Source organism: Cotesia typhae, unplaced genomic scaffold, assembly GCF_013202065.1.
Source record: "Cotesia typhae breed Kobodo isofemale line unplaced genomic scaffold, CoteBio_Ctyphae contig_11, whole genome shotgun sequence".
In the NCBI taxonomy this organism is placed as follows: Eukaryota; Metazoa; Arthropoda; class Insecta; order Hymenoptera; family Braconidae; genus Cotesia; species Cotesia typhae.
In genome coordinates this window covers 3,236,291-3,258,965 of record NW_027423711.1, presented here as the reverse complement: position 1 = coordinate 3,258,965, position 22,675 = coordinate 3,236,291, and the positions used below count along the sequence as shown (strand labels likewise).

The window sequence follows — 22,675 nt, the reverse complement described above, 5'->3', positions numbered from 1 at the left end:
AATTTTGTTTATTCTCTTAATAATATAAATATATATACGGATATAGATATATTTACTTTTACTAAATTACTATACGGGAATGTGAAGACATAATGCTGGGTATCATAAACGGATAAATTGTTTTCAAAATTTAACCAGTGACTCCCGGTGTCACCTTTGATACCTTATCAAAACGTGGGAATAATGTTGATGTAAGTACAACACATCAGTCGAATGATCTTATATATTGTTCACGTGAACGTGAATAACTGAGAGAGCTGTAAAAATATATATGTATATTTATTAAACGTGAGCAGTGGGGAAGCTTATCGTTACAAAAGTCCAACGCAATAATACATATATTTTTTTGCTCCGTGATAAGTTTGCTCGATTGCGACGCCAATTAATAATTAGTCACGTGGCCTCGATGACGCTTTGTTTTTATATATAAAATAATCCTCAGACCGTGGAATCCCAGGTGACACATTAGATACGATTCATTTAAATATTAATTTATTTTATCAAACATTTATCGAATAAGAAATAACAGAAATTCTATCAGAATTTTAAAAATTAAATTTTATTGCATTATTTTTATTACTTTACTTTACAAGTTTAGCAATAAAAGGTTTACAGCACCTTTATGATTTTTAATCATTATTTTAAGCCGACGGATTTTCGTAATATTCAGCACTTCCGTAATCTATATCTATTGTATTAAACCACAAACTATAAAATGTACGACAAAAGATATTTCATTAATAGATATAATGACGACAGAGAAATTATATTTAAACTTATATTTTTATTTGCGGAAAAAAAAAAAAAAAGGAGTCTCTGACCTCGAGGGCCCTCTAAATTCACAGGCAAAATTCATCTTATTTGCCAGAGGGCCTTCGTTTTTGTGGATGATCGAATCGATTGTAGACCTTGGATACACTCTGGGTAAAGTGACGCAATTTTTAACTCACTACCTTTTGCGTTTATACACACGCTTGTGATTTATACATGTATTCTATACATTTATATACTAGTATATTGTATGGGTAGCTGATGTATCTTGATCTACAGCAAATGTATGAGCACATCCGGTCGTAATCCACCTAAAATCTGTCGAGCCACATTCTTCAATGATTTTACAATCGCCGGGGTTACAAAATTGACTAAAAAAAAAAAATGAGAAGAAAAGAAGTAACACAATAAATAAAATTCGAAATCAAATATAATTATAAATATTCATTATTCAAATTGTGGATTATAATATATATAAAATTTTTTTATTTTTTATTTGGATAGTTTATTATATTTAATGAATGAAATATTATTAATGGCCGTTTTAATTATTATTATAATCATCGAATGATTATACAAGAGATTTATTTATATATTGCAAGGAGTACACAGAAAAAAAGGTTTACTTGAGCCAAGAAAATATTTTTCTTAATTATTTTCTTGAGCGGAGAAAAAATTTTTTTTGACAAGAAATTTCACTTATTCCAACAAAATTAATTTTCTTGCTTTAAGAAATACGTATCTTGATCCAAGAAAATTTATTTAAGTCAAGAACATCTTCTTGTTTGGAGAAAATTCAGCCTCTTGCTCCGAAAAATTTAGAAGTAAATTTTCTTGTCTTGAGAAAATTTTTCTCTTGCTCTAAAAAATTAAATATCTCGATAGAAGTAAATTTTCTTTAATATTTTCATTGATTAACTTGTCAAATAATATTGAATCATTTTTTTTATTCAATATGTACAATTGCGCGCTAAAATAATATAAATTGGGTATCAAATATTCAAGAGAAAAATTTTCTCAAGTTGAGAAAATTTTTTTTTTAGTTAAAGTAGGTGACACTGTTTCCTTAAAGCATCTAAAAATCTTGATCAAATATAAAAATTTATTGTATCAAGTATTTATGATAATTTGAATTAAAAAAAAATAATTTCCACCAAGAATAGAATTTAAAGAAAAATTTTTACTTCGGCACTCGAAATTTTTCTTGAGCCGAGAATTTTATTCTCCATAGTCAAGAAATTTTTCTTTCTACTACGACCAGCATCTATTCTGGTCAAATTTTAATTTCTCAAAGATTAACACTGAGAAATTCAAAGCTACTCGCGTTTTAGTTTTATTTGCTCTCCGCTGGCTCGTTATTTAAACTTAATTTTTTTTTTCTCTTTTACGTATTTTTATTTATCTCTTTGTGTCTGTCTCCTCGACACTTGCAATATCTGCAATAGCTTTAACTTATACTGGGCGGACCTGGCGCAACCTTCTGCCTCTTACTCTTCATCCCCATCATCAACTCGCAATACACACAGTTGATGTTTCGTCGTCGTCGTCGTCATAGTTGTCTTTAAAAAACTCTTTGCTGCATTTACTTCTGTTTTACTCTCGGTATTTTCTGACATTGCACTAATCATTTATTTTCATTTAACCTGCGAAATCAACATTATAACACTAGTATCATTTATCATTATCTTTAAAGTAAAAAAATAAATAAATGAGTTGATAAGATAATAAATTTACAGTATATAATGATATCGTACTAAATAAGATTATATTTTATATTAGTTACATAAAAGTAATAATAAAGTTTAAAAATTTTTTCATTTCGCAATAACATCAGGAGAGAATTTATTTTTATATTGCTTTTTATCCATTATCTTTATTTAAATTTTTTTTTTATTATTTCCAATTTAATATTCGTGTATATATTTCCAATTATTTCCTAATGAATATAAAACTAATAAAAATTATACAGTTGTATGTTGTATATTTATATTATATGACGCAAAATTATTATGATTGATCGAAATAGAATTGAGGAAGGTTGAAGAAAAATATTATTTCAGTATGTTTCACAGATATATATGTGTAGCAATGTATACATATACATATATACTCCTATACAGATAAATATATGACCACATTTTAAATCGTCTTGTGTGATGTTCTTAACAGAGATATATATTCATTATTTCGTAATATTGAATTAGCAAATAGTAAAGCTAAAAGAATTGACTCATTCCTTTTTTATTTTTTTAATCTTTCTTTCTTATTTATATGATTCTATAATTTTATTAGTTTTTTCTCCATTCTCTACTACCATTATTTTTCGTTTGGCTTTTTTTTATTTTCTAATACTAATCTAACGTTTCTATACTATATAACAAAAATTATAAACCACTGAAAATAATATATAACAGTCAAGGCCTTATAAATTTTTCAACCTTATTTTTACATCTCTATTTAGTTACCGCGAACGAGAATTATTCATTTACGATTCGTCAGAAGCGCAATAATTCGCGTATATACTCTTGTCTTGTCGCACGACCTAGTTACACTCGTTAACCGTCTCAACGAGTTTTGAAAAACAATATTACATACACCGCCGATTAACAAGAAGACTAACTACACAGAAAGAAAAATTTTTTGACTAGAGAACAAAATTCTTGGCTCAAGAAAATTTTCGGCTGCCTGAAGAAAGACCGAAGTAAAAATTTTTCTTTAAATTCTATTCTTGATGGAAGTAATTTTTTTTTAATTCAAATTATCATAAATACTTGATACAATAAATTTTTATATTTGATCAAGATTTTTAGATGCTTTAAGGAAGCAGTGTCACCTACACGGTAAGCACAAGATTACACTGGATATCATCCTAGATTATACTGAATGAAAAAAAATTTCACATAGTAGCTAGTATAATCCAGGTTATACTGAGTATAATCCAGATTATACTGAGTATAACCCAGATTATACTGAGTATAATCCAAATATCACGTAGTATAATCTGGATTTTTTTAGCTATTATGTGAAATTTTTTTTCACCACAGATATCACTGAGTATAATCTGGGATGATATCCAGTGTCATCTTGTTCTTTCTGTGTACTTTAACTAAAAAAAAAATTTTCTCACCTTGAGAAAATTTTTCTCTTGAATATTTGAAACCCAATTTATATTATTTTAGCGAGCAATTGTACATATTGAATGAAAAAAAAATGATTCAATATTATTTGACATGTTAATTAATAAAAATATTAAAGAAAATTTACTTCTATCGAGATATTTAATTTTTTGGAGCAAGAGGCTGAATTTTCTCAAAACAAGAAGATTTTTTTGACTTAAATAAATTTTCTTGGATCAAGATACGTATTTCTTAAAGCAAGAGAATTAATTTTGTTGGAATAAGTGAAATTTCTTGCCAAAAAAAATTTTTTTCTCCGCTCAAGAAAATAATTAGGAAGAAAAATATTTTCTTGGCTCAAGTGAACCTTTTTTTTTCTGTGTAGTAGAACAATCGAGGGGTTAATAATAATAGTAACATAAAAGGAGCATTTAAATTGTGGGAGAGAAAATACGAAACAGGGCACCTGATCTGTGGCCTTCCTTTATGACGGTCACTCCCAGCAGTTGCGTGTATTTGCTACTGTGAGATATTCATACTCCACTACTACATTTAATCTTTATAAATGTTTTATTATATGTACTTACTTAGACATACTACACACATAATATATTACCGATGTGTGTAGTTATTTTTATTATATGTATGATACCACAAGACTACGTCCTCCAAAGACTTGGAGACCTCTCGATCAAAAAAGGTCTCGATATCTTGCCTCGGATTGTATGGCTATGCAACTCGGTCAGACTGGCGCAATAGTCCCCTGGTATCTTGCAGGGATACACTGACACGATCATGTCATCAGCCAGCTGAAACTGACATTAATGATGTTGTGTTAAAATGGTATATGTGTGTCGATTTGTCTTTTAAATACACATGTACAATAAAATACTTATATACTTGATACACATTTTATTTTTTAGTCAATTATAAAGTCACACTCTCAGTTTTATATTATACGCATGCAAATATAAAAAATCAACCAGACAATAATTAAATAAAATTATCTTCATGCAAATATATAATATAAAATAATGTGTGATTAATTTTAAAATGCGTATGTATTTTTATGTCGCAGTCTAAGAAAACTGTATCAGTGTAAATACTTTTGCGTATTTATTCACACGTTCATTCATATATACATAAATAAATAAAATATGCTTTTAAATTTTACGAAAGCGTAATAAGTAATTTAATTATTTACACAGAAAAAAAAAATCAAGAGAAAAATTCTTAACCCAAGAAAATAATTTTAAAGAGTTTCATGGTCTTGAATCAAGACAAAAAATTTTTGAACTAAATAAAATTTACTAATTTCAGAATTTTTTTACATAAATTAAAAAAATTAAATTTTTAAAAATTGTTTTTTTGATTCAAGTAAATTTCTTTTTTCTGTGTAAAAAAAATAGAATGTGTTCTCAGATAAAAAATTTTTTTCACATCCATTATTTGCTTGATTACTTTCATGTACTATTTATGAGCCTGATTAAGACTAAACGTTGCAATAATAACAATAACATGATTATTTTCTTCGCAATTTATTAATTCCAACTACCAGTGAATTTTTAGATATTATTTATGACTTTAAATGCGATAAAAAATGGAATTACAGAAGAGGTTGAATTAAAAGTAATATTTAATCGACGTGTCTATAAATGGACATTAAATATTATCAAGTAATAATCAATCGCAATAATGAAGAATAAAAATCCATGGACGTAGCCTCTATACTATATTAAATCTTTTACCTCATCCACAAGCTTATTATAGTCATCAAGTGAGTCACTTTTATGACTATCAAGTAATGTTGAGTCCACATCAGTATTCTAGGACACTTTTATCGGAGTATAATACGCTTTTTTATACTCGTGTGATAATATACAATCGCATTGGACGGTGATAGTGATAATGACAATAAGAAAGAAGAAAAATAAAAAGATTATGCTAATAATGTAAAACCCACACCAGTTGCCTGGTTTTATTTAACTTCCTGTTGTCCTCAGTCGTCCTGTGCGTCAAACAAGCCTGCCAGACAAACATTAGTTATCTAAATGTTGACCGGATGTATTCAAAAGGTGCATATATGCATTAATACATTAATACATACCTATATACACATATATAAAGGAAGTTGGCAATGAAAATGGAAGATAAAAGAAGAGGACGTGTGTGGGCGGTAAAACTACCTCGGGGTGACCTCAGTTTATGCAGGATATATTCGCGCGATGCCCTTTTACCCTCCTCTTCTGTATTCTTCCTCATAAAATCTTTTCTTCTCGAGGCAAGCTGCAACGAATATAATATATAATGAATATCTTAAGAATATATGTACAACATATCATATATACAACACAGTCCAGCCGAATGAATGTGTATTGTATTGGGAGTGTGTATGTTTGTGTGGATTAATGTATTTATATATGGAAGTATAAAAGCAAGGAAGAAAACGAGCGCGTGGCACCGTAATTACATATCCGTTTCTTCACAGACTGGCCTGAGGGTTCTCTTTTTACTTCGATTTATATGTGCTGCCTGGTTACCATGAAAACGTTCTAGACCACTGCGCTTTATCGTGGGTGTGCTCTAGTACGGATGACTAATTGTCCCATCTTTCGAGAGGTCGAAAAAATATTTAAAGAAAAATTTTTTAAGTAATTTGGAGATTTTATAGAGATTTAACTATTGCATTGAACTGAGTTGGAAAATACACAGTAAAAATTTTTGCGTCATTGCGTCAAAAAATTTACACGGTAAAAAATTTTGCGTCTATGCGTCAAAAAATTTTTATGTTAAATATTTAACACGTTTTTGTATTAATTTTACACAATCAATGTTAAATTTACACATAAAAGTGTTAAATATTTAATACAAAATTTTTTAACTTAAAATTTTTTACTGTGTAGTGTTAAAAATTTTTGTGTTAAATATTTACATTGAAAACTCTGAAAATTAACATTCAAAATTTGAATTTATAAAAACGTTATTTCAAACTGTAATTTTTCTAGTTTTGAATACAACGGGACACTTATTACTATTTATAATGTAATTTTCCGAGTTTTCTTTTTTCCGTGTATAGATAAATGTAAAAACGGTTAATCGCAACCGGAGATAAACAGGATATGATGCTCTTGCAGTTGTGTAGCTGTTAGGCTGTGTAATAGTCAGCATCAGTGGCTGCTAATTAAATTCTAACGTTTATTTTTTTTTTTTCTATTTTTCTTACAAGTGGCAATCACTTGTCATCTCAAACATTGCACCATCTCATTCCGAGATTTGTTTTGAGTATTACGTTACTAAAAGCTTGGAAAAAAGATATTTATAATGTAAAAAAAACAAAAATATCTTATTCATTACAAAATCATTTAATATGTTTATTATACATGCATATGATAAAGACATTGCACACGCAATAATTCATTAATAGTCTATATAAATAAAAAATAGTTTATCTAGAAAATTTTATTTTATCAACAAACCAATGAAAATTTATCTATTGTAAATGTAAGTATGCATGTATCCATGTATCACAGCAATCAGATAAACATGATATATTTTTTCAGAATTTATAAACCAGCTGAATACTTTTAATCAGTTCACTGACTGACCAAAGGTGCGGTTGGTGTATGCTGAAAGTAAGAATGCTTTCTTGAGCTAAATTTCTTTATGTATCTTTAAATCTACACATTTAAATAGATTTTATATTATTGACATACACATCACGTCTATTAGTACATTTATATTTTCTGATAAGTATTCTTATGCTAATGGTTTAACAAAGTAACTCGTGTATTTGCCTCCAATCCAACTATCAAATATATGTGACATTCAGTCGTATAATTTCCGAGGATTTACATCCTTACAATAATTTAATTAACAAAGAGTTATTTTTAAATAAGAGAATGTTTATCTATCGATAAAAAATTATACAAAAATTAGTCATCAATTGATAATTTTAAAAAAATTATTAATTAATTAGATGAAAACTTAAAAATTTAATCCGAAAATTACATTTTTAGATTTTTAAATCTTTTGAAAGTGAAATTTTTTATTTTTTAATTTTTGTAATGATTTTTTAATAAAAAAATTCTCTAAATTTTTTAATGACTTGATTTTCATCAATAAAAAAAGTTCAAAGTAATTTTAATTGATAAAAAAAAATCTGAATTATTAATTGTATAAAAATACACAAAAAAAAAATTTACTCGATTCAAAACGAAAAATTTTGGAATAAAAAAAAATTTCTTGTTCAAAAATTTTTTTTTTCTTAAATCAAGACGATGAAACTCCTCAAAATAATTTTCATGGCTCAAGAATTTTTCTTTTGATTCAAATTAATTTTTTTTAGTGTAAAAAGTAATTACTGTTAATTAATAATTCATTTAAATTAAAAATTTTAGGTTTTAAACTATCTCAAGTACTTTTCTTCTCAAATCAAGAAGACAAAATTCTTCAAAATTATTTACTTGCTGCAAATTAATTTTTTTTTCTGTGCTCTAATCTTGTTGTATATAAACAATCAAATATAACAATGAGTATAAAACCTGGTTACGTTATATATCCGGATAAAACGTATTAATAAATATGTATAAATCCTTGAGCTTCGAGGAAGAGAGCATTAACAGCGACGATGACACCTAATGAACCGGTGGCTATTTCTAAATGCCCGGATGTATTTGTCACTATGTGAATCCCCTGATTACTTGGTGTCTAGCTCTAGGCGGCAATCCATGAAAGCGTCATTACATATCACGACAGTGAACGGACGCTTTACTTGCTATAACCTCATACAAGGTCATACTGCTGTGTATATATACGCGTACGCAAGTAATATCGTCCTGTATTCTACAAATTCTAGTTAGAAAAAATAAAAACTTTGTCCAGATGAGGATTTTTTGGATAAAAAATTTTTTTAAGTGAACAATTTGATATATCAATTTTGTTAAGCCAGAATATCAATATCTATTTTCATTATTATAAAAAAAAAAACCGATAAATATTTACAAGCGGGGTCATTTCGTTGAAAGAAATTTCTATTTGAATTTATTGATATATATTTTTTTGAAAAAAAAAAAAAAAAAAAAAAAAAAAAAAAATGAGCAATTTAAAAAAAGTTGATTATTACAATTTTGAAAAATTTTACAAATTTTTAAAAAAATTTAGAAATTTTTAAAAAATTGTGACTCAACTTTTTTTTTTATAATTACTGTTAAAAAAAAAATATCAAAAAAAAAAAAGAAAAATTTTATCCAAAAACATGATAACCAAAATTTTTTCTAACTTTTAAAAGCAAAAAAGCTGCACAGAAAAAAAGGTTCACTTAAGCCAAGAAAATATTATTCTTCCTAATTATTTTCTTGAGCGAAAAAAAAAATTTTTTTTGACAAGAAATTTCACTTATTCCAACAAAATTAATTTTCTTGCTTTAAAAAATACATATCTTGATCCAAAAAAATTTATTTAAGTCAAAAAAATCTTCTTGTTTTGAGAAAATTCAGCCTCTTGCTCCAAAAAATTTAATTTTTGACAAAAGTAAATTTTTTTGTCTCGAAAAAATTTTTCTCTTGCTCCAAAAAATTTTTAAAAACATATTTTCTTGTATCAAGGCCATAAATTCTTAATAAATGTTGATATGAAAAAAACATTATATTTTTCGACGTAATCATGTAAGCATAATAATTAAACTATCAAAATGAACAAGGATCGTTTTATTTCAGACTGTAGGTATATTTATCCAATTAAATGAGAAAATTAATAATTAATCGTTAACTTGATATACAGTATTATCATATTACTTGGGGAAACTGCAGTAATTCTCTCATAATATTACACCATCATACAGGAATGCGGTCGACTTATCGACAAACGCCTTCGCTCATTCGCGATCGCCTCAGGATTATCGTCTTATAATGATAGAATCGGTTATATATTGGCTATCTTAATTTCTCAATAGTTTCAGTAAGAATAATAGCTACAATGAAAAAAAAAAAAATAACCCGAGTTTTTTAAATTTCAATGATCTATTTCATTGTTGTTACAATAATCAATGAATTGATAATTTATATTTTGTTAATCATCTTGATATTAATTGATTGACTCTTTTTCTAGAAAGATATGATTGGATGTTTACCGAAAAGTCTGATTAGAGTCTGATTAGAGAATTAATTGAGGATAAAAAATATCTTTTATAAGAAATGTAAATTTTTTTTAATAAATTTACACAATTAATAGTAACATAACGTGAAGGATTTTTTTATTTGTATTTATGGAGAAATTTATAAAATATTTTGAAGGCTTAATATATTTTGCGCACTGTAGAATGTGATGAATATTTATTTTACAGTCAATAATTAATTAATAATTGCCACACAATTATCGATAAATAACCTACTTCTTCAGCTAAAAAAACAATAATTTAGTTTTTGTTTAATTTTTTTTTATATTTACATTAATTGTCTCAACTGTTTTTGTTACATTTATTTTTTTATGAGTGACGTTAATAACGGGTGTATTTTTTTAAATGAAAATGAGTCAATATATTTTGAATTAATAAAAAAAATTTTTTTCATTTGTAAAAACTGCGCGTGCAAATTAACTTTGACATAATTTAATAGAATTTATAATATTACAAAGGCATTTTTCAGAAAAATTATTAAATCAACTTTGTATTAAATTTTTAACTTCCCGCTAAGAAAATTTAAAATTAAAAAAAGGCGGGAAGATATTGAACGCTCATATTAATTGAAAAATTCCTTAGAGTCTTATTTTAGATGATAAAAAAAAAAAATTATTTTCTTATTAGAACAATTTTCCTGCCTTATAGGGGAGGGTGGGGTAAGACGGGCCACCTGGGGTAAGACGGGCCACCTGGGGCAAGACGGCCCACCTCAAAAATTGACCATAAATTTATTTTTCTACAATTTTTTCATCATATTTTGGAAGTGGGCCATCTTGCCCCGAAAAAAAAAAATTTTTTTTTAACTTTTGAAAAATTCAGGTGAATTGAGTCAAAGTTATATTAAATTTTAAGCGCTTGGGAATGGAATTAGCGGAAAGTTGCACACAGAAAAAAAAAATTTGCTTTAATCAAGTAAATATTTTTGAAGAACTTTATTTTCTTGATTTGAATAGAAAAATTATTAAATTAAGAAATTTTTCTTGGCTTAAGTAAATTTTACTTGATTCAAGAATTTTCATCTTGATTCAAATTAAATTTTTTTTTTCAGTGCCGGGATGCTAAATTTTTTTTTAACTGCAAAATCGCATAAAAATTAAAGATTTAATTATTTTATAAATTTATATTATTTAATTTAAGGCATAATAATAATTATTATTATTCCAATAATTTGACGCGTTTGTTCATAGGTGGCCATAAGGTTAAAAAAATATGTTAATTAATTTGAGATCTTTCCCAGTGATAGTAAAACATAAATATACTTCTTATATATAAAATGTAAATTTTACCTTCTATATTTTTATAAAGAAAAAAAAAAAAGTCAAAGAGATATTATATCCTGTATATTGTGGAATTGAAATTTATCTGTGTATATCTATGTGACATAAAAATATAATCAGTTTAAGTGTTTTGAAATTAATGAGAAGGAAAGCCGATAAGCAATCGTGAATCGAAAGATTTTCGCCGTTGATGACGATTGCGAAGATACGTCTTGGGGAATCCTTATCGAGGACAGATAACAGAAACTTCACTATTACTTGTCATTGCTGTATGACTTGTATGAGCATCTGGACACACATATGTTGTCCGTGATGAATGATGATGATAGCTATTGTTATTGAGAGTCGATGGCGTCCCACGACAAGAAGATGACTATGAGACAGACTGTGAGAATAAGCTTTGTAAATATGTGAACAACCGGAAGCGTATTACACACCGAAGGATTAATTCTTTTACCGCTACTAGATGGAATGTCTTTAAAAGTTCTTTGTTAAACTAAATACGTTTTTATCATAGTTTTTATTTTACGATAAATGCTATTTTTATCCATTCAATGAAATTTTATTTTAAATTAACAATAATCCAGGATGTTCTTTTACTTTTAAGTTCAATCGTATCATTAAATTATTGGTAATATTTCTTTGACGGATTTGATAAGCTGAATATATATGTGGAGTTATTTGCTTATAAGTTAGCTTCTTTTCTAGCTATCTATATTGACCTTCTTTATGGTAATTTATAAAACTATGAATTTTTTATTTTGATTTTTAAAATATTAATTTTTTATTTTTATTTTTATTTTTAAAAAATTAATTTTTTATTTTAAATATTTTAGATAAATTATTAGAAAAAAAATTAACTAGAATTTTCCTTTATTGTTTTTTTGTTTTTTTCAAATAAAAAAAAAATAAATACCAAGTGAGTTTTTCAAAATTTTAAAAGAAAATTTAACTATTAAAAAACCTACATATTTATTTATTTATAAAATTATTTTATTAAAATAAAATAGCCATTTAATTTTTTTAAATAAAAAAATAATCTATAGTTTAAAAATAAATTGATGTATTTTACTTTCAGAAAAAAAAATGTGTGCTCATTAAAAATCGTAATACCTAATTTGTACATAGAAATTACTAAAATAAGCGATAAATTATTTTTTTTTAATAAAAGAGACATTTTTAACGCTAATAAAATATTACAAATTATGATAAGTTTTATCTATATTTTATCTATATGTCAAAAAGTAAATTATGATCTATTGTGAAGTGCTAAAAATAAAAAAAAAGAATTATTTCAAATTGAATTTAACTAAATATTTGACGATTGAAGCTATAAAACATGGTGATACAAATATAAAAAAAAAATGTAATCTAAATATTTAATTGACGGTAAAATACACATTTATTTAATTTAAATAAAATTAGTGAGATAAATTAAAATTATTAGGAAAAAAAAAAAAATAAAATAATTACGTCCACACAAAAATATATATATCTCAATGTCATTGAACTGATTGCGATGTTATAAAGCCTTCAGGGCCTCTGGCTCAATTTTTGCCAGGGCACTTTTACGCAATGTGAAATTAATGTTGCGATTTGGAAACTGGCCGACTTGAAAACAAGTTTGCTGCTTACTCATTTAGCCACACTAAAGTAAAGGTGGAAAGCATACATATAGATATATATTATACATAATATATAAGTCACATAACGTGTAAATATATATGTATATCTAGTGCTAGAGTAAATTTTATGGGGGTTTACAAAATATCTTTTCTCTTCGTTTCTCTTCTTTATTCGCTTATCGCCTCTTATCCAATCATATTTTTTTCGCTCTTTCAAATCTTCTCATTACGCCGGGTACCATATGACCAAATATTCCCTGATGGTGACATACACAATCCTGTGATGAAATTTTAATGAATACATGCAAGTACTCTCTTTCTTTTTTTATAGCCCAGCATTCATAAGTCAACATTACGCCAACATGATTGACTTTACATTTATTTAAGAGACTTTCTTTAACTTCTGTATATTTCTAACCGACGTTACAGCCAGTGTACAAATCGCTATTAATTTCTCTTTATTCTTCAATTTATCCATTTAATTTATGCAACAAGCTTAAAAAAAAAAAAAAAAAGATAACTAGCTAATGGTTAGAAATCTATTCAAATATTTTATAAATTTGTGGAGTGGATGATTTTCAATTGATTCACTTCCTTCGGGAGTTAAATTTACTCCAAGACGGGTAGTGATTTTTTTTTATTGAGCGAAAATGAAAAATTAGTTGTTACTCGTTTAAAAATTATAAACAGTGTACTGAAATTTATAAAACTAAAAGGAGTAAAAGCTTTTTGAATTTCTGCCAAAATTAAAATTTTTTTTAAAACCCAAATTTTTTCTTATATCCATTTATTTATACTGATTCAAAATTGTTTGGATATTCAAACTTTTTTTTTATTTTAATCTTTTTTCAAGATTTCAATTTGGTAAATTTTCATTTAAATTGTCATTTTTTTGATCAAAATTTCTATTTGATTTTATTGATATATTTTCTTTTTAAAATACATAGAAAGTGAACAATTAAAAAAAAAAAAGTTAATTATCATAATTTTAACAAATTTTCAAAAAAATTTATAAAGTTCTTAGAAAATTGTGATATTTGACTTTTTTTTTAATTGTTCTTTTTTTTTTATGTACTTAAAAAAAAAAAAAAAAAAAAATGAAATCGAAATTTTATCCAAAAACAGAAGAGCAAAATTTTTTCCAACTTTTTAAGGCAGAAATCTTTTTTTTTCTTTTACGACATTTTTTATCATAAAAGCGCCGTAAAAACAAACAGAATCAGAAAAAAATTTTTAAATGTTAATTTTTCACCTAATTATGGCCCAAAATGGGGTTGATCTTACTTGTAAATAATTACCTTGAATTTTTTTTTAAATTTAACTTTTTCAAAATTCAATTTTTTTTTTAATTTTCTTTAACTACTGACAAAAAACAGTTTGGCATGTGAATTTAGATGGTTTCACGGATTGATTAATTTCTTCACTCCGGTACTCTGAAATTCCCTTGGAATTAACTCCCGATTTCTTCCACATCTTTTATCATGAAAAAATAACTGAATTACATATAATTAAAAAAAAAAAAATTATCTGCGATAAAATTCATAGTATTTTCCATTATCAATTTTTACGAACGTCATAAGTAATAAATATTCAGAATAATCCACATTAAATAAACCAAAATGATCTAAAAGTCACAGTGTTGACTTTTTAATAGATGATAGATTATACATACATACAAGTAACCATAGCAACCGGCTTGATTATATCGAAACTGGTACTCCGGTAATCTCGACCTTGGTGCCGTCGAACCTAGAGCATGCTCAAGAGCACGTACATACAATTGAGTACACACACGCTTACATTATTAATACATCTATCTATATATTTTACAAGCGCTGTACATAATATAATACATTCATCAATGTATTTACGAATTTTTATGCCACTGTAATAGAATTTTCCTCGGTTCAAAAATTTTTCTGCTAAAATTATATTTTTCTGCTAATTTACAGAGTTACCGACTCATTTTATAATTTTCCGGAGTTGAAATCGTGAAAAATTATAAAAATTACCCAAAATACAATTTAATAAAATAAATATATGTGTATTATATTAACAGAAAATACATGAAAGCTTTAAAGTTAAAAGTGTGCGCATTGTATGTAGTTGTGAGTAATTTATCTTAATATATAGTAAGAAATAATTATAATTTCGTCATACAAATGTGTGTACGACGTTTCTGCACGTCACGAAAACCCGTCGACGATATAATTGTGATTGGCCGCGCCTACGCAACATTAAAATAAACTCAAGATATATGAAATTGGCGTCTAATATAAAACGTTGACTAATATGTCAGAGGTTTGGAAATATTTACTCGCACCACGATCCAACTATGTACTATGCAATCATGCACGACTTGTATTTACAGATATATCTATTTAATGTTAATTTATTAGCATTGTCCAATATAAATAATCGACTTTTATAAAATATAAAATAACATAATAAGATTATTTATAATTATCTATTTTTATAATCTTTTTTTGACGAATAATTGTGTCAAATGTATGTATCATCATTATCATTAGCTTTTTTTTTTTATTTATTTATTATTTACTGTTTAGTTGTGGTTTTATTGATGAAAGACGACAACAACGGATGTGAATAATTAAGATTAGCTTTAAATTTCATTTTCACATTATCCGCTACGTCATCGGTTGAGTACATCCGGTTGACTGTTCTATTTGTTGATAAAACTCTCGGCAAATATATTAAAAATTTACTCCACATTTATTAATAATGATTTTATATTTTTAGTGTTATATATGCTTTGTTTTGAGCTATTTTTTTGTTAATATGATACTTTACGACGACAGTGATGATAAAGATGATCAAAAAATAAATATACGTCAAGTTGTGTCATTCTGTGTACAAATTTGACGATGCATTACATGGAAAAATTGTTGCGCTAGGTATTAAGACAATTTGTGCAACATATATGACTATATATTACGATATATGTATATATCTTGGACAACTGTAGGTATATTTTGTCACTATTATCACTCGCTAGTCTCCGACAAGTAATATTTTATACTTTGACATTATTCCTGCTGGCAAATTTTTAATATTAATTACAATAAGAATTTATCAACGTCAACTTAACATTTAAAAGGTAAATTTTTAATTTATATTAAATTAATTGTGCTTGCATTTGTATTTAAATATATGAAGTAATGTTATATTAGATTGAACAATTAATTTTAATTAAGTTAAGCTCCTTTCTTTTAATATTAAAAATTAATTATTAAAAAGTTTATCCCATTTTTCTACAATTTTGATTGATTTTAAATCAATATTTAAAATTTACTCTTTGGGAATGAGTATGATGAAATTTTTTAAATTATTATATTGATATTATATTGGTGATGACGCACGAGTGTTCTTTATTTTGTCTCTGAACTGTTTTACGAAATTTATTTCAATAATTTGAGATTATTTGTTCAATTAAATTAGGAAAAATAATATCCCTTTAAAAAATTTAATTTTTTATATTTAATTGGTTCTTATTTTAAGGAAATTTAATATTTGATGTTTATTTAATTTTCATTCAATGTTTCGCTACTTTCGCAGCTTCCTCAAGTACTACAACACACAGTAATAATAATAATAATAATTATTATTACAATTAAATTATAGATAAAGACATTAATAATTATTAATAATTTAATTCACGAATCAAATTGAACTATTGTAATTTTTTATTTAAAAAAAAATAATAATAATAATAATAATAATAATTTATTATTATTATTATTATTATTATTATTATTATTATTTATTTATTTATTTATTTATTTTTTTTTTTTTCAATAAAAATTACAAAATAATAATAATAATAATAATAAAACTAAAAAAAAAAAAATACAAAAAAACTATTCCGACAGAAAAAAATTTTCAATTTTTCAATCGAGTTGAACGTACACGTTAATTAATTATTAACAATTAGTATGAATCACTAAGTCAATTATTTGAAATTACTTTTACAATTTTAATTACTGTATTAATAATACAACAATACTTTTATCAGTGACCCAACTATGTTCAATAGAATGACTAAGGAAAAATTATCATTAAAAATATTTCCAAGTTACATTAAATTAAAAATTAATAGTTTTATTAACTGTTCAGTTATCGTACTTAAAATTTTTTTTGATACTTCAACAGCGTTTTATTCTTTGAATTTAGTTATATAAATTTTATACTTGCTTGTATTTTATTCGTGACTAAAGAATTTTGATAATCAAGTGAGTAATTTTTGACTCATATTTAAACAATAAGAAATCACGCGATATTATATTCTTATTACATTCAACCTCGAATTACCTCAGCTTTATTTTTTTTATGATCGATTCTGATCAGTGAATAAAATAATTATTAATGACATTTTTAAGCTATCGGTTACTAATTATAATTACTAAATTGATTCTTAACTGTAAATAAAACTATTGAAAGTACGACAATCGGTGACCTAAATTAGCTGGTCGATTTAGATCTAAGATCGAATATTAATTAGTACGTATAATACATACCAATTATTAATAGAGTATAGCGTTCTGAAATAATCCGTGTTTACTGTTTATTAATAATGACAAGGTGAGAAAGTAATTTACAAAAATACTTTTCATTATCTAAAAATGATTACGATAATAAAAACTAATTGTACTTTTTAAAAAAATTACCAATTGTTTTGAAATACATGTACTCGGATTTTTAAGGGGGACACTTAGTGTGACAGCCTTAAAAAAAGGTCCTTTTGATCAGATAAAAAAACTGATAGGTCATTGTATGGAGAACTATATACAGAACATACAGAAAAAATTTGATAGTGATCAGATCATTTGTCTCTGAGTTATCACTGCAGTAAATTCGGAAAATGCGTTTAAAGATAAATTGATTTTATTTTAACTGCCGAGCGGCTACTCTTTAAATAGCTGTAACTTAAAAACTATTTGAGATATCAATTTGAAATTTTAGTATGTTATTTTTAAAGGTACAATCTATCGAAATATAACAAAAAATTGATTTTTAAAAAATTTTTTACTAGATGTGTACTAGGGTGGGTCAAAAAAATCGAATAATTTATTTTTGATTTTATACTCTGAAAAATAGGTTCGTAGACACCTAAAAAGAATTCTCTCCAAGTATAAGCTCTTAATTATAACGGGAAGGTCCTCCGCTTTGCGGGTTTCTATTTTTTTCGAATAATCAGATAAAAAAATTTATATCTCGCTTCCAACTGCTTGGAAAAATATTCCGTGGCATAGATTTTGTGAGAAATTGAATGCTTTACAAAAAGGTCTCTTATGACTTTTTCAAAAACTCAACCGATTAAAAGATATTCATAGTTGAAGTTTGGCTATTTTAAGGAAAATATTCGTTTTTATTATGAATTTTATAAGTCGATGAAAAAAATTATTTCGGATTGCGGAACTCATGATTTTGTAGGAAATTTACTGCTCTACAAAAATGGTCTCTTATGATTTTTTGATTAAGTGAAGCCGTTACGAGATATTCATCGTCAAACATTAACAAATATCAATATTTCCAGTTTTTGATCAATAATTCGATAAATTTTAATTTAAACTATGAGTTTCAGGAAAATTTACATAAATTTGAGTTTCGATCGATAAAGAAATGTTATAATAAGTTAGATAAAGAATTATTGGAATTATCATTGATTTTCCTTGGAGAAATGCCTCAAGAAAAGATTTCTTTCAAACGTCCTGGTGCTGTTCATCATGCTAGATGGATGGCTAAGGCCATTTATAGTTTGAAAATGTATCTATTCAGAGATGAATTCAAACTCTCTCAGAAAGAATTGCATGGTCTTCGTCATTTCTGTATTTTTATAGTTACATTGTATTTAAAAGCTTGGTTTTCATCAACTTCTGCAACAACTGCTGCTTATCATGACTTGCAGTTTATGAAAAATTTATTGGAGTACAAACATATCAATCCTTTGATTTCTTCAGCTACGTGTGAAAAAATGATTTCGCACTTATGGTATTTGAGCGATGAACTTGCCATTTTATCACTGTTTGACGATGGCGTTCCATTAGAAGTAAAAAAGTATTGTTGAAGCTGTTAATACTCGTGAAGGTACAGATTCTAAAGCTAAAAGATTTGTAATTGCTAAAAAGATTTGAATTCATTGGCGCAGAGAACTCTGAGTGACTTTGTGTCTAAAAAGTCATTAAATCTTTTCAAAATCTTCGATCTACCGTATGACTTTCTTGATGTCGATGTTGAATTATGGCCTACTAATGAGAGTTATCTCGAAAATAAAGAATACTTTCAACAACTAAAAGTTGTCAATGATTCAGCAGAGCGAGCTGTTGCATTAGTCAGTGAATATAATCAATGCTTGACAAAAATGAAGAACAATTCCAGTACTTATTGCAAGTTGTCAAAGAACATCAAAAACATTCCCAAATTGTAATAAAAGAAATTATTTATAGTAATAGCGTACTGTTATGTTAAAAATATAGACAATTATATTGCAATTGATAATTCAATAAAAAATTTATCTATAAAAAAGTTAAATACTGGTTGTTTCTCACTTGATTCAATACTTTTCATATTAAATTTGACAAAGAAATATGTCATTCACTTCAAATTAAACTAATCATTGGCTATATGTCGAAAAAAATGCTCTAATTTCTTGTTTTAATGCAATCAAACAAGCTCAAGACTGAAAACAATATTAAAAAAATTGTTTATAACATTTCTTTATCGATCGAAACTCAAATTTATGTAAATTTTCCTGAAACTCATAGTTTAAATTAAAATTTATCGAATTATTGATCAAAAACTGGAAATATTGATATTCGTTAATGTTTGACGATGAATATCTCGTAACGGCTTCACTTAATCAAAAAATCATAAGAGACCATTTTTGTAGAGCAGTAAATTTCCTACAAAATCATGAGTTCCGCAATCCGAAATAATTTTTTTTCATCGACTTATAAAATTCATAATAAAAACGAATATTTTCCTTAAAATAGCCAAATTTCAACTATGAATATCTTTTAATCGGTTGAGTTTTTGAAAAAGTCATAAGAGACCTTTTTTTGTAAAGCATTCAATTTCTCACAAAATCTATGCCACGGAATATTTTTCCAAGCAGTTGGAAGCGAGATATAAATTTTTTTATCTGATTATTCGAAAAAATAGAAACCCGCAAAGCGGAGGACCTTCCCGTTATAATTAAGAGCTTATACTTAGAGAGAATTCTTTTTAGGTGTCTATGAACCTATTTTTCAGAGTATAAAGTCAAACATAAATTATTCGATTTTTTTGACCCACCCTAATGTGTACCTTAAGTTAAGTTTAAAACGCTATTTAAAAATTTTTAGAATTTTTTTTTTTGCTGAAATTTTATTACAAAAAAGTAAAAACAAAATTTCACTTGTAAAAAATTAAAAAAACTATGTGCAATTTTTGAAAAATGTTTTTTAGTTCTAATTTATTATTTCTTCATCAAATATTCTTCAAAATTTTCTATTTTTCATGACGGTTGGATAATCGCTCAAAAAAAAAAAAAAAAATCAAAATTTAACTGAAATTAAATAAAGTTAATCATTTATACTCTAAAAAAAATTTCCCTACCGTTTAAAAACTAAAAGAAGCAATGTAATCTATAAAATTATTAATTATTTCTCCAAAATATTTTTCATATTCTTCTCAAGTGATAATTATTTACCTTCCTGAAAAAATTAAAAAAAAAAAATTGACCTAAAATGAGATAAAAAAAAATAATTTTGAAAGTCATCAAACCGCAAATTATCTAATTCATTGAACAATTAGATCTCAAAATCAGTAATTGAATTAACACGGTATTTTATCAGGGTCAGTGTAAATTAAACACAACACAACATAACTTAAATTAATCTCAAACCACCACGTCAATCAGCATAATGTAGTATCATAACGTGTACATCAAGAGCATTGTATCATCAGTAAATCGTCTACGTGGTGTCACTCGCGTTAATCCACGTATCCTCTCAATATGCATTGTACATACATCAGCAGCCTATACTGTCCCCTACACATTAAAAAAAATTACGTTTCAATACATACATTGCATATACATGTTTACTTACGTACACAAATGCTTTGATAGCTTACTTATATATATGCTCCAGTGAATTCATACCACCCATGTATGAATCAATATACACAGATGTACGTGTCATTTCTTCTTTTATACGCATGCGTGTAGTAGAATACACGTACATGTAATTGTACAACGTCAATACAGTTCTATATAACATACACGTTAATAATATACCATTCAATGTATGTATATATCCAACCACCTACTCTGTAATCACACACATGACCCCAACATCGATGAAGTGTTTTAGTATAGTTGATATGAAAATTAGTTTAGCATATATTTAATGATTTTAAGAATTTTATAATAAATAAATTATGGCAAAAAAAATTAGAAAAAAAATTGACTTTTAGGAATTAAAAAAAATTAAAAATTCAATTTTTCAAAAATAATTTGTATTGGAACAAAATTTTTTGGTAAATAAAATTGAAAAATTGTAAAGCGACAGTTAACTTTAATGTCATATAATTATGAAAATTAATTTTGCATATATTTAATAATTTTAAGAATTTTATAACAAATAAATTATGGCAAAAAAAAATTGACATGTAGAAATTTTAAAAAATAATTTTTACTGGAACAAATTTTTTTGTAAAATAAAAATTAAAAAATTGCAAAGTGACAGCTAAAACTTTAATGCCATATAGTTGATAGTTGATGAAATGGAAATTATATTAGCCGACACTATTATAATCTTTTTCTTTTTTTTAATAAATAAATTTGCTCCAAAAAATTATTTCTGAAAAATTACATTTTCTCCTTTTTTTATTTTCTAAATGTCAATTTTCTGTTTCATTTTTTTTTTGCTATAATTCATTTGTTAAAAAAATTTTCAAAATTAATTCTCATAAAAATAATTTTTAAAAAATGAAAAGAAAAATTTTTACATGTAAAAAATTAAAAAAAAATCTACATGCAGATTATGAATTTATTTAAAAAATTTTTTTTTAGTTCTAATTTAATTAATAAAAAAAGTCAAAAATTGTTGAGTGTTGGCTAATTTTAGCTAATTTAACAAATAAATTATGACAAAAAAAAAATTAGGAAAACAAATTGACATTTAGAAAATTTTTAAAAATTAAAAATCCAATTTTTTAAAAATAATTTTTTGGAACTAATTTTTTTGGTAAATAAAATTTAAAAATTCTCTAGTGACTGCTAACTTTAATAAAAATTAATTTAGCATATATTTAATGATTTAAAAAATTTTATAACAAATAGATTATAGCAAAAAAAAAATTAGAAAAAAAAATTGCCATGTAGATATTTAAAAAAATAAAAATTGCAATTTTTCAAAAATAATTTTTTTGACAAATAAAATTAAAAAATTGTTAAGTGACTGCTAACTTTAATGTCATGGTAAATTAATTCTTTATATTATTATAATTATTATTATTATGTATTAAAATACTTGTTAGATTATTCGGCAGATGTAAATGTAACCATACAGGTTACAAAGCTGATCTTGATGCTGATGGCATTGGTAGCAGCGTACAATTGGTAGTATGGGTTGAAAGAAATGAACAAGTGTTAGTGTCTGTATAGGTGTGGGCTGAATTTCCTCGTGGTAGTGGTTGGCTCAGCGAGTT

The 22,675-nt window shown here is 25.7% G+C and overlaps 1 long non-coding RNA gene across 10 annotated transcripts; it reads right to left on the bottom strand.

Annotated features, from left to right (window-relative positions):
- Window positions 1–540: 540 nt before the first annotated feature.
- On the bottom strand, window positions 541–22,635 carry LOC141528764 (uncharacterized). Of its 10 annotated transcripts, none has more exons than XR_012479455.1 (7): window positions 22,498–22,635; window positions 21,098–21,293; window positions 20,868–21,014; window positions 5,995–6,173; window positions 5,636–5,912; window positions 4,475–4,702; window positions 1,970–2,414 (listed from the first exon to the last, which is right to left on the bottom strand). It is a non-coding gene; the product is annotated as an uncharacterized LOC141528764 (long non-coding RNA). The 10 variants fall into 10 exon arrangements; XR_012479457.1 differs by having other exon boundaries at window positions 20,871–21,014; XR_012479465.1 differs by lacking the exons at window positions 20,868–21,014; window positions 21,098–21,293; window positions 22,498–22,635 and adding exons at window positions 7,364–7,513; window positions 20,579–20,652.
- Window positions 22,636–22,675: the final 40 nt, after the last annotated feature.